Consider the following 13,402-nt stretch of genomic DNA (forward strand, 5'->3'; position numbering starts at 1 on the left):
GTCGGGTACCCAAAATGTGCTTGTGGCGGTGCTGGGCTTTTGGGTCAGCCATGCTCTGGCAACCTCTGGTCTGTGTGTGTTGAACGAGAGCTGCTTGCAAGAGCCCAGGTTCAGGCCGTGCATGCTGGCAAGCGGTCTGCCCACGCAGCAGTGCCGGTGGCACATGTGCACCTCAAGTCAGTGCAATCACCTCCCTCCCAGGCAGGCAGCCTGCCGAGCTCGCTCATCTCTCCTGGTCTGCTTCTTGCTGCAGGCACTGCAGGGCAGAGCGCAGCCTGCGCAGAGCCCATCCAGGCAGGAAGAGGCCCTGACCTGAGCTCTGCTCTGCTCTGTGGCTGCAGCTGCCTCTCCCTCCTTGGAGAATGAGATGTTAAGGAGATTTTGAGAATGATCAGACCCTTCAGCTTCACTACTGTTAATCAATCACAGCTGCTGCTTTCCGGCTCCATATTTTGATGCGTTTCAGGTTGTTCCATAATTAGCAGCCCAGTTCAGGGCCAGTAAACACATTCCGAAGCCCTGGCAGGGTGCTGGGATGGAGCAGAGGCTGAATTTTCCAGTGCTGCGCTTCAGACAAAGCCGGGGCTGTCCAAGTCTATCAGGGAGAGCTGTGGGGAGCTATTCCTTTTTGCTTGGCACAAAGGAGGGCAGTAAAACATTACTCAGACTTGCCATTATTTTCTGCAAGTGGAATTTTGCTGGGAAGCATTTCTGTTTGGGGAGCCTTGAAGCGCACCACCCCTGAGCTGTGTGGAGTCAGTGCCACGGGGACGCTGCCAGGCTCTGGGAGAGCATTTGGGACGCTGCAGCCCCAGGGGAGGGAACGGCCCCACGCAGTGCAGGAGCCAGGGCAGCTGCTCTCCGTGGTTTATTTAAGGGCTCTTACCCCTGGTCCTGTGCGGTGGTTTGCTGCTTTGCTCCCTCTGGGCTGGCTCACCGTTTCCCCAGCCTCACTGTGTTTTTCAGTACAGCAATGTATCACGGTGCCTCGAGGCTGCTGCTGGATGCTGGTGCCTGGCTTCTCCCAGCAGCAGCCTCGTGCCCCTTTCTGGGGGCTGAGAGGTAGGCAGCCTCGGTGGCTGCTTCCTGAGTCCGGGAGCTACAAGAAAACCCAAAGAAAGGGGGTTAGCGCTCCTTGATAGATGAGGGAACGTGCCGGGTGTTGGGAGGGTGCAGCTTGAACAATTTCAAAAGAGTTATTAATTTGTAAGTTATTTCTAAATTTTCTTATGCTGATGCTGCCATTAAAAGAGAGCATGTGATGCTTCTGGGAACTAAGTAATCCTTAAAAAAAAAAAAAAAAAAAAAAGGAAGAGATTTAAGAAATATCTCTTCCCTGGATGGCAGGTGCAGGTGTATCATTGCAAATATTGTCTGATCTGCCCTTCTTAGCACTGAAGTATCTGAGGCTCCAGGTGGCAGCTCTGAGGAGTTTGTGTCAGTTTTGGAGGCTTAGATGCATGGCTTAAACCCCTAACTGTTAAGGAGCATTTGCAGCTAAAAAGCCAAACAGGATCGTGAGGCATCACAGCTTGAACAGTTTGTAAAACTACTGCCAGGCAGATTAAGCTGGAAATAGAAAAATTGCTGGTGAGGTCCTTTGGGTGATTTAAAGAGCATTTTACTTCTTAGGTGAGTGTTCCAGACACCCAGCAGCAAAAGTGCAGCAATGTGGCTCAGCCACTTTGTACAAGCAAGATCCCTGAGACCTTCTAAAAAGTGTGGTTAACAGAAACAAATCAAACTAAATCAACTTGCTTCTTAAAGGCACCACCTTGCTGAGACCATCAGTTACACAGTGTGAGGGATTGGAAGGGACCTTGAAAGATCACCCAGTCTGATCCCCCTGCCGGAGCAGGAACACCTCCATCAGATCACGCAGGAACGCGTCCAGGTGGGTTTTGAATGTCCGCAGAGGAGACTCCACAAACCCACAGACAGCCTGTTCCAGCGCTCTGTCACCCTCCCATTTAAGCGGAACCCCCTGTGTTCCAGCTTGCGCCCGTTGCCCCTTGTCCTGTGACTGGATGTCGCTGAGAAGAGCCTGGCTCCGTCCTTACAGCCCCATCATCACAGCTTCACTGCAGGAACCTGGGCATGCTCGTGCCCCATGTACCACTCAGACCTGGCAGTTGCTCTCTTCCGTATGCAATATATGCTTTCTGGCAAGAAATATTACTTAAGATAGAGCATTTTTATCCGGCTCTGGCAAAGGTGCTAGACAGCAGAGCTCTGTCGTGCGGAATGGCGGAGGTCTGTAATCTCTTTGATTAGCCAAATGTTCACAAAGGGAACAAAGTATGCTCATTTTTACCTGGCTTTGGAAGTAGAGGCATAAAGAAGCCTGTGTCAGCATGCAGGACAAGTGGGTGTGCTGCAGTTCTTCCAGGCCCTCTGCTGCCTTGAGCAGCGCAGGCCTTTGAGGCACTCAGCACGTTGGTCCCTGCGAAGGCGCGTGCCGGGAATAGGACAGGCAGGGCAGAGCAGAGCAGAGCCATGTTAGCTGCCTTTCTCCTGGCTGTCTGCATGTGCGTCATGGGCTGTAAATATCACCTGCCAAGGCTGGAAGCAGAACCTCTCTGCCCCATCGCGTCCTCATTTCCTACTTAGCAAGTGCTAAGGAATTGCCCTGACACGAGCAACGATGCCATCAGACCAGGGTGATTCAGCTCGTCACCTGTGCTGAGCAAACCCTGTTAATTATGGAGCTTTCAGAGCTCTCCATCTTTCTTCTGTCACTCTGTAAAAATTCTGTTCTTTAGATCTTATTTCTCTTGCTGCTTTCCTCCTTGTCGCATCCAGGTGCCCTTCTTACAGAGTAACAGGAGGGATGCTGGTTGGGGGTTACCTCAAAGAGGAATTGGACTGCAGTGGAAAGAGGTGGACAGGCAAACGTGGGCACTGATCGTCCCTGTGGTGGGGGATGTGGGAGGGCAACATCTGCGTTGGTGACGCCAGTGCTTGGGTTTGACGTGATGTAGCAGTCTTGTATGGTGCTGAGGAATGAACTCGTACCACTACTTCACATGTCCTCTAAAACCAAACGGGCTAGCATGTCTCTGCCCCACCTTAGTGAGTTTTTCTGTCTTGATGAACTGGCAAAAAATGTTTTCAACTTCTCAGATATTTCATGCAGAAATGAGCAATCACTGCTCCGAGTGTCATTATAACATTGTTGTGTATTTGAGGAGTTCTGATTTTAAATACAAATCAAAATAGCAAGAGATTTCTGATATTTTTAAAGTGTATTTTCTAAGTCTCCAAATTAATTGGCCTGTGAAATACAACAGGAATTACCAGGCATCAAAGAGAATATTTATGAGCTGCTGAGAAGGCAGAGGGATAAACAGCGGTTTGAGGACTACCCTTAGCTTTCTGATACTCTCCCAAGTCTTGTGCAAGCCAAACAGTCTCTGGTCTCAGATGGGCAAAGCTGTGGGGAGGGACTGTGAGCATTCAGAGCTGCCAGTGCTGCTGGTCACCCGTGAGGCACCTCTGGGCTTGGGCACAGTCCCCGGGTCCCATCACACAGGCTCCCTGCAGTGTGTGGGGTCGGCTCCTTGCCGATGCTGCAGCTGCTCCAGCTGGAGAAGCTCCCGTGCTGGCAAATGAGGTGCCTGCCGAGTCAGCCAGGTGGGAGCAGAACCCCCCCGTGGTATCCAGCCAGTCCTCAGCACCCTTTCCCCTTAGGAGCAGAAAGGAGGAAGGGGAGACAATGTCACCTCCAGTTACTGCTTGGGAAAGCTGCTCCTGCCCTTCATCTCTGTGTGCGGGGCTTGCCTCCTGTGGTAGCCCAATGGTACGTGTGGCAGGAGCCTGCGGTGCAAGGTGTGTTTGCTGCATAAACCCAGGGTACTAAAATAAGTGCGTCATCTGCAAAAGTGTGAAACTGGAATTAAATATATTTCCCCTGGAGCCTGCGATATCCTTCACAGCCTCTGCCCTACAAATCAGATTTGCACATCCTTATATTCTCGTAGTAAGGAAAATCCCTCCCAGGTGCTTTGATTTGGGCTGCACCACGTGAAGCTGGGCAGCTCTGCCTCCCCCTGACCTGCCAAGCCTGCCCCAAGACCAGGGCCTGCCTTGGGCCGTGGAAATTGGTTCTGGGGAAGCTCCTGATGATAGTAGGAGCTGGATCCGGAGGGAGGCTGCTGAGGCCAGTGCAGCCTTGCAGAGCACCACAGAGCCAATCGCTGCTGCTAGGGGTGGAGCTGGAGCTCCAGCAGATGATCGCCGAGTGCCTTTCCAGCACAGTTGGTCTGGACGGCTGCGAGATCTGGTCGCGGGGAGAGGAGAGCTGCAATTGCAACTCCAGTGTGCTCCTTCCCCGGCAGCATCGCTGGAGCAGCTGCGATATCCTCTGTGCGCCAGCCCCACCAGCGACACGAAGGTACTGCCCCCTCCCTCCCGGCTTGTGTGCTGCTTGTTGCTTGGATCTGTGTTGATTAGAGTTGGAGGAAAGTTTATTGGGAAATCAGAGCTGTGAGGTAACAGTGCTTGTGGGAGAGCAGTGGGAGGTGATGCGCTGCGCTGCCGGGATGAGGTGCCAGGTGCAGGAGGCGGCTGGGGCGGTTTCGGTGCTGCAGGCGCCGCTGCCACAGCAGAGCCTGGGCTCGGGGGCCAGCCTGGCACCCGCTGCGCTGCCCTCGTGCCGCGGGGGGAGGTCAGAGGTGGCTGGCACACGGTGTGCTCGTGATTCGGATGCCTGCCGGCTGTCAGGGTGCTTTCCTGGTGGTGGTTTTAGTGAGCGAGGCATCCACCTGTTAGCAGGTGGCCAAAGCCGAGCGGGCCCCTTGGCGAGGGCTTCCCCAGTGAGGCAGCTCCCAGGCTGGGTGGCCAGTGGGAACTCGGGGTGCTTTTACCGAAAGGTCTTTGTGCAGCATTTCCCACAGCCCTGCTTGGGAAAGCAAGCTCCTCGGGCTGCAGGTGGAAGTGTGGATAGCTGCAGATGCAGGAAAACAGCTTATTCTCTCTGCTGCTTGTGAAGTTTGGAGAACTTCCCGAGCGAGCCCCACTTAGAGAGCAAAAGTGGGTTTCCAGGGAGGTAGCTTGGGGCTGGGGCTGCTGACCCTGGGGCAGCCCCGAACAGGCTCATTGCAGCAGCCCGCAGGGAAAGCAGCTGCAAACTTATGCCGGTGGCTGCTGCTGGAGAAGGGGCTCGGTCTGTGTCCCCTGGGGCTGGCTGACCACACGTGTTGCACCAGGGCTGTCCATAGGTCCAAGAGCCTGAGCTCTGTCCGTCCCTCATACAGCACGAGCCAGGTGCCTGCTGTTTGGGGCTGCCTGAAAGATCTTTTGTAATGACTCCTGAGACGTCTGAATTGCTGGTGATCCATACCCATTGACTAGTAATACCCGACCTGAGCAGTGCCTGTCAGCTCCTGATGGGATCTCCCTGATCACTGCCCTTCAGGCAGCCACATGCTCCTTTTGCCCTCCTCTGGTGCTGGAGTGACCTTAGTGTGCGTCACTGGGCGCAGAACAAGGTTTGCGAAGCCTTGAGTAGACAGTAAAAAATCACCAGTTTGCATTTTCTGCATGAGGTTGTGCTGTTGGCTCTCGTATGAGCACGTGCTATCCATCTGCAAAACACAAACAACCGTCCCTGAAATGTGAGAGGGGAACGCAGGGGAGCCATGGGGCACAGCTGAGCTGGAGTGGGGTGGCGGGGGCGCTGGGCAGAGGGGGACCTGCTTCAGGCTCTCGTCATTGCACAGGAAAGGGACGGTGATGGGGGTCTCCTGCGGCTTCCCTGGTACTGTGCTGTGGGGTGGGAGTGGCAGTGACTCGATATAAACAATTTTGTAAGAGATATTTTGATAAAGGTTGCTAGACAGTGACTCATCTACTGTAGGAAGGGGCAGAGCAGGAGCTTTTTAGGGTAAAAAAACAAAAGGGTCTTCCCCCCCCCCCCCCCCATTTTGTCAGAAATGGTGAGGGCAGGACATTTTTTTATTTTATTTTTTCCCTTCAGGAGAGTAGACCTATCAATCAGAAACCTCCTAACTCCAGTGACCCTGCACCTGCTTTGGTGCCTTCTGCATCTCTTTCCCTGGGGAGGATGCTGCCTTCCCGTCACATCCCTGAGTGGGACTGTGTTCTAAAACTTGGCTTGATTTCCCCCCATCCCAACCGTTTTTTTCTGACCAGCCTTAGTCACTTCTGAGTCACTCAAATAATTAATCCTTGTCCCTGTGTAGCGGTCAGCCCTGCATTTCTGCCTGTACCTGGCCAACCTGGGTACGCATGTTTCAGAAGTCACTTTACTCTGGTCTGCGTTACCCTGTTTTAACTTTCCTCACAGTTCCAACCTCCCTCCCTTGTGCTTTGCTGCCCTGCTCTGCTCGCTGCGCTGGAATCACAAAAAGTGCAGAACAGTTTGAACAGTTTGCTGCATCTCCACTTCCTCAGGTGTGCTGAGGTTTCCTGAGCTATTCATGGTGTTGCAAACTAACCCTTCTTGGAAAAGTGTCCTCTATGTGTGTGGAGGCGTTTTGCTGTTATTTGCCAGGATCCGTTGTATTTGCTGCTTCCAGTTTGTAGTGGGATTGCTGCAGGGATGATCCTTGCTGTCTTAGCACCTCGCTCCCAGCTGTGCAGCCCTGTCCCCAGTGATGCCCCCTCTCCCTGCCCAGAGGTTTATGTGGGAGCATGAATGGCCGGGCTAGCCCAGTTATGGATTTGTCATCTCCCTGTGCAGGGGAATTGCTGAGGAGCCTGAGGTGTCCAGGCAAGGCCGGCGCTGCCAGGGGCTTGTCCTGGCTGTGCGGGGCTGCCCGGGTAGCCTCAGGGCTGGGTGTCGTGCCTTATCTGGGTTGAGCTCCTACCGAGAAGGGTGGGACTTGAAACCCAGAACTGTCTTGGGAGATGAAAAGTGGGGCAATTTCTAGGCCAAAACCTGCCCACTGACATTCCCAGGGTGGATTTGGGTACAGAAATACATAAACTTCAGGGGTCCAATCTCCCTCTACTGTTTGGGTACCATCCTCTGATGGGTGCAGAGGCAGTTGTCCTCCTGACAGCAACATATGGAAGTTTTATTATTCCTTACAATGTCTGAAAAATGCCCTTTGCTGAAAGGTACAGAAGTCGTGTAGTGCAGAAGAGCCTATCCCAGGAATAGCGGCAGTTTTGGGAAACAAGGGGAAGGTTTTCCCCCAGGCTGTGCCACCTTCTCCTCCATAGCAAAATTTGCTGTATTTGCATCTGCTAAAGGAAGGTTTAATGGAGCTAGGCATTGCTGTGTTGGTTTTGCAGCTGTGACCTTCAGGCAGCTTGTGCATGAGACTGGAGAGATGCTGGCTAAATGGGATGCTGCATCTTTGCCCCTTCCTTTAAGTTCTTTTAAGTTCTCAAGTCTTGTGGCACCTGAGGGCTGCTGAAAGCCCCTTGTGCCCTGGGCAGGATGCAGCATACACCAATGCCCAAAGGCTCTCCTGCTTCTTTCTGCAGCATACTCGAGCAATTTGGATAAGCGGGTGCTTATCTGTCAGCAGATGTGGGTAAGTTTAGAAAGTCAAGAGGAACTAAATGCCTATTATTCTGGGCTGTGGCTTTTGTAGAAGTTGCGCATGGGAAAAAAAAAAAGGATTTTCTAGAGGTCAGTAATGCTCTGCTCTCTGCTCATGCCTACTCAGCCTGGCTCTTGCAGGAGAGTGTTTGGGTCTTTGCGTTTCTGGTCACCTTGCAACAGATGCACGCAGTGATTTCTGTTCTCACTGCCTTTGCTCCGCATTCTGCTGACAGCTGCATTTCTCCTAAGCTCAGAGGTGTGAATGCTTCTACCTGCCACCACCTTCTACTCCTGCCAAGCAGGAAGATGGCATTATGCAGGGGCTGGGGGGAGCCATGCCATTCACATCGTGTTTTATTAATTAGAAAGAAATAAAGTTGCAGAGAGATCAGATTTTGAGAAAGACCCTGAGTTCCAAAATGCTCCCAGAGGATAGATCCCTAATTGCTCTCTAATTGCATTAGGGTTTAATTTGTTGTTGTTTTTACTGTAATGTTCCCATTTTTCTCGACAGTTTGTTTTGTTCCATTAACTAGAAATGGCTGGAGATGAATATTCTCAATATTAAAACTTGCCTGTTGTGCAATGCTTGACAGCCTTTGTGCTGGCAGGAGATGCCAGCGCTCAGCCCGGTCTGGCTGTCACTGTGTGTGGGGTGAATTGACGCATGCAGTGCAGCATTCGCCCCATGGCAGCATTTTGCCCATGTGTGCAAGGTTCAGTCCTAGGAATTTTCCAAAGACTTGGCAGATCTGGTGACACACAGGGTTGGGGGTTTCTCGTTCCCCAGGGAGCCAGCATCCTGGTGAGCCATCCATCTGACCTGCTGGGGCTGTGCACCCCCCGTTCATCCCCATGTGGTGTAGCGATGGATGCAGGGCCTGGGGCAGGTTACCAAAACGATGCTGGCACCAGGTCCCATGAGGGATGTGCAGGTGGGTGTGTGGTAGATGATGAGGGCCCCCAAGGCAGAGCGGAGCCTCCCACTGGGAGGGATGCAGGGTCCAGCCCTGTCCCCCCATGGTGCCTGCAGGGTGAGGGGAGGCAGGAGGTGGGCTCTGCTGGTGGCTCTGGTCATTATCTGCCTTCCAGGGCGAGGCAAAATGCTGAGCCCAGCTCACCCTGCGGGGCTGGCAGGCAGCAGCACTTCAAAGGGCTCCTTTGATCCGTGCCACTTGTGCAGGGAGGGAGAGCCTGGAAATGCCAGCACAGAGCTGTAGACAGGGCCCTCAGCAACCTGATTTGGAAAGAGGTAGGGAAGGACTCTCTTTAATTCCAAAGCATAAATATGTTTATCTTGACTTGCTAAAGGGGATATGGGGTAGAAGATGCAGTTAAGCTTGGACCTGCTTTTTGCCATTATGCGTTTATTGGTGAAACAAATCCTTAAGGCAGGAGAGTGTTAATAAACCTTTCCAGTGGACCAGCTTCTGCACGTGAGGCCCAGGAGGTGCCGCTCGCCTCCCCCTTTGATCTGCTTGCTTATAGATCACAGACACCATTGGTGTGCGCCCCGACCTGGGCCCTGGCTGCCTGGGAGCTGGGTGCGATGGAGCTGCACGTGTGGCTCATGAAAGTGATATCAGTGCTGGGAGGCACAGGGAGCTGCAGTGTGAACTTGAAACTGCTCCTAAATTTGATCCAGCCGCTTAAAAACAGTGGGTGGACTCGGTGGCAAAGTGAGACATTGGTATTTAAAGCTGTCTTGAAGGGTACAGCTACAGACACGACACACAGCAGCTAGCTGCTAATATTCAGCAGGCACCGGTTTCAAAATTACATAAAGAAAATGGGAAAAACTCCGAACGCTGGATCTTCAGCACCCGGAGCAGCTTGTCAGAAACCCCGGGAATGGGATGGAATTGAACACCCACTGCTTTTGAAGCCGTAAATTAATCAGTTAAAGCCCCTGTTGTACAGGATGCTGTGCAAGCTCCTCTATTATTTGAAATATAATAAGCACATACGAGCTGACAGTGTTAGTAAGAGAGGCACAACCTTGCCTGGCCTCTCTGAGCTGGTGTGCTGTGTTCAGGCTGGTGTGGGTGCAGCACGACAGGGCTGCCCATTGTCCCGTGCCTCGAAATGTCGGCTTTGCTCCCAGGTGTGTGCATGCATTTGTGCCCTCTTTGCAAGCCAGCAGAAGACTGGAGCAGTTGATGTGTTTTTTTTTTTCCTTACAACCATGCAAAAAATGTCAAAATGTTGGTGTCAAATTGTGCAACCCAGTTCGTGGGATGCCAGATCTGCTTCCTGGTCTGGTTTTACATCACGGGGTGCTGGCATTTTCCACATACATGCTCACTGCCCCTATGGATTTTGCAGAGCTCTTGGCTTCAGTGGCAGCGCGTGCCATTGGCAGCCAGTGCCTGGCTTGACTTAAAATGAAAACTAATTAGTCAGTTTTGTATTTTCCACCTTACAATGTCAACGATGGAAGCATCAGGATGACAACTGGATCCAACTGTTCATTTGAAAATATTGAGCAGTTATACAAGTTTATCACGGTATTAGTTTTTGCCACCAGAGGTGCCTCATGATACTTCTAATTGTAGGAATAATTAATCCACCCAGTTTCCAAAGGCTCAGCTGTAGTGCACAGGGCATGGTAGGGGCAGGAGCCACATGGAGCCTGGGGGTCTGTTACCCGTTATTTTCTCCTTATAACTGACAGGCACTCTCACCACCATTTCAACCCAGCATTTTAGGCTTTCAGGTTCCCAAGCTGAGCGAGTTTCATTGCTGCTGTGCTGAGGGGTCACGGGGCTGCTTCATGTCACCCATGGCAGTTTGAGCAGGTCATGTTGAGCCCCGCTGCACAGAGTCTTCTCAGGAATAAGCCACGATTTAAGGAGCGTTTTGTTCTGCAGCCCTGACTGTGCCAGATGAGGCTTTGCTCTGGGAAGCTGGTGTAACCTGATGGATGCTTTCCCGTTTCTCAGAAATCTGCTGCTGCCAGGTCTTGACCTCTCAGCTTCTGGTTTGTGTCTTTACTGCAGAACGTCTCTGTAGCCTGCTCTTTTGGAGAAGGCTGCACCTTTTTAGAGGTATTGGACCTGTGTGAGCAATACAGGAGCAGTTGTACCCCTCCATCCACCAAACCTCATGGATTTTTTTTGGTTTTGCAGAACATACGAAAAACTCTTTCAGCCTTACTTTTTTTTTGTGACAGAAGAAGTCTGATGGCCATGACTGAAGGATAACTCACAAACCCCACCTTGAAAACTGAAGTTCTGTGAAGCACATCCACCTGGTTTAATGCCTTTCTGTTGTTTCTCAGTACCACGGAGGATGGCTGATAAATCCTTGAGTAATAGGAGTCCTCAGACTATGCAGAGAGAAGAAGACCTTTCCAACCCCTGGTGTCAGCTCTGTTTCTGGATGGAGCAGGCAATGCCCAGCCTGGAGCCTGCCTGACTCTGGTCATTCTGCAACAGAAGTTTAATTTCTCACTGACAAAAATAGAACAGTTTGCATTTCTGGAGACCCTTTCACATGAGGAACTGGAGTAATACAATGGGCATTGATTAACCATTTCTCATTGTTCATCTGGTGATGAGGGAGAGAATAGTGGAATAGTGTTTTTTTTTTTTTTTTTTTTTAATTATTATTATTTTTTCTTCCAGAGGGGAAAATGCAGCATGAATTATCTGAGTGGCTTGCTGAAACGATACCAAATACAAGGCAGGTCTGAAGTCCAGCTTGCTTCTGTTCTCTGTGGATGAGCATGTGAGATGTTTCTGCTTCTCAAAAGAATGCACAAATGCAAACAAAAGAATTTTTTAAGAATCAAAGATAGACAAAAAAAAAGAAAGAGCTGTAGGAGGGATGTAAATGTCTTATGTTTTACTTGAGATAAAGCTCATTGCTGTTTGCTGTTGCATGCAAAGTTAATTGACAGATTATATGATAATATGAAGAAATTTAATGAAATCTGCCGATACCCTGTAGAGGATGTGGAATTTGGAAGTGCAATTAATTTAGGCCAGAAGTTTAGCTGCTCCATGTTAACTAGGGGACCAAGATGCACAGCATTTGCATTCCTGCTGTCTGGTTTCTAAATCACTTCATTGATTATGAAAAGCTCTGCTACAGCAAGGGAGCTGTAGCTGAAGGGAATGGAGTCCATCAGTCATTACGAGAGCTGAGGGTTCCAGCCAGCACTACTTGGCTACCTCGGGGAGGCTTGGGCTCTTATAAATCCTTTTGCCCACAAAAGTGGCCTGAACTGTCCCCATGCCCTGCAGCAGCCAGCACAATAAAATACCCTGACAGCCACAGTCTGGAGTGGCATTGCACTGCAGATCCGTGGGTTCCTGGGGCAGCGGGAGGATGCGCTCATGCACCCCGGGGTGTGCAGACAGAAGGGCGGCTGCTGACCCTTGCTGTGCCGGGTGCTGGGACATGGGCTGCCACAGGAGGCTGGGTCCACTCAGGGTCCCTCGGTGCTGCAGCTCTGGCTGGCAAATATCGGCTGTCATGGACAGGTGGGGGAACCAGGAGAACCGGGAGCGTCTCTGCTTCTGCTGTCGCTAACTTTGTTAACCTGTGCTGGACAGGCAGCTTTTAGTGCCATTGGCAAACAAGCAGTGACATTAAACTGATTTGGGGTTGGTGGTGGTGAGACTGAAGCTGTTTTCTGCAAGAGGTGCTTTAGCTTAGTCAGTGAGGCCAGCATACGCAGACTTTTATCAAGGAATCCAGTATTGAAATAATCCTCATCAGTGATGGACAGATTTGTTCTCCAAAGGATTCTCCTAAGCTCATTGCCACCTTACATGGCTTTGCCTCTTGGGTTTCTGAGCTGAAGCTGATGGGGACTGACAAGCCCTGATTATGCAAAGCACCAGAGGCTACGAGCTGCAGGCACGGGATTCAGCTTCACTCGCTTCCTACCGTTTTGTACAATATTAGGGAGCAACGGCAAAAAGTAGGTCCTGCTTATCCAAAAATAAAGGTAGCATCCTGATGGCAATCGCCGCAGAACATCGCACATGGGAGCTGCTCAGGGGCTTCTCTGCCAGCGTGGCTCTGCGCTGCGGCACGGCCCCGACACCCGGGGCTGGGCAGCCCAAACCCGTGCCCCAGGGCTGGGCAGCCTGGCAGCGCCAGCTGCCCTCCGGGGAGGCGCAGAGCCTATTTCTGCATCTTTTCCTGAGAAACCACCGTCTCCATGGCAACCACGAGCATCACATGGTAGCCCTGGCTCCGCAGCATGCCATCCCGCCAGGCGCCTCGCTGCGCCCGCGCGCTGCCAGCCCCGCGACGCCCGCGATGCTGGAGGGGCTGCAGTCCCTTGGGGGGCCAGGGCAGCGACTGTGTGCCTGCAGCACGGCTCGGAACGGCCAGAAATGCAGCCCCGAGTGGTGGTGGAGGGGGTCAGAAGGGAAAGAGCTGCGCCTTTGTGCCAGGCTGTGTCGGAGCAGGGTTCGTTCCCAAGGTGGGGCTTGGCCAGGGCTCCCTTGAGGGGAATCTGTGTCTGCGGAGAGGTGCCAGGTCCGGGAGGTGCCCGGTTTCCTGCATCCTGGTGCGAGTCCTCTCCCCCTGCCATCTGGCTGCATCAGCCCCTTCTCCCTCAGAGTGCAGCCCCTGCCAGAGCCTGCTTTAACCCCTTCTTCTGAGAACTTTCCTGGGTTGCCAAGGGCTGAGCTGTGCCACCGGGCTGCTCTGGGGCAAGTGCCAAAGCCTCGTCCTTGAAGTGTGCAGGACACAGAACGAATGGCCTGAGACACAAAATGTGGTTGCTCTTAGTTCTGTCCCTACAAACTTTAGTAAATCGGGCACAACATATCAATCTCCTTTTAAAATATATTTTTATTCAAGTCAGCACATGTTTGCAATTAAATCCTGCCACACCATGTAGTGTGAATAATCAAAATAATTCAT

General features: G+C 51.9%; 1 protein-coding gene across 1 annotated transcript in view; it reads left to right on the forward strand.

Moving 5' to 3' along the window:
* The first annotated feature begins 4,224 nt into the window (after positions 1-4,224).
* Positions 4,225-13,402, forward strand: part of ZMAT4 (zinc finger matrin-type 4) — a 54,748-nt gene continuing 45,570 nt past the window's right edge. The window contains exon 1 of the mRNA XM_005029474.6: positions 4,225-4,393. The gene's annotated coding sequence lies outside the window, so the exon portion shown is untranslated. The remainder of the gene's footprint in view (positions 4,394-13,402) is intronic.

Source organism: Anas platyrhynchos, chromosome 23, assembly GCF_047663525.1.
Source record: "Anas platyrhynchos isolate ZD024472 breed Pekin duck chromosome 23, IASCAAS_PekinDuck_T2T, whole genome shotgun sequence".
In the NCBI taxonomy this organism is placed as follows: domain Eukaryota; kingdom Metazoa; phylum Chordata; class Aves; order Anseriformes; family Anatidae; genus Anas; species Anas platyrhynchos.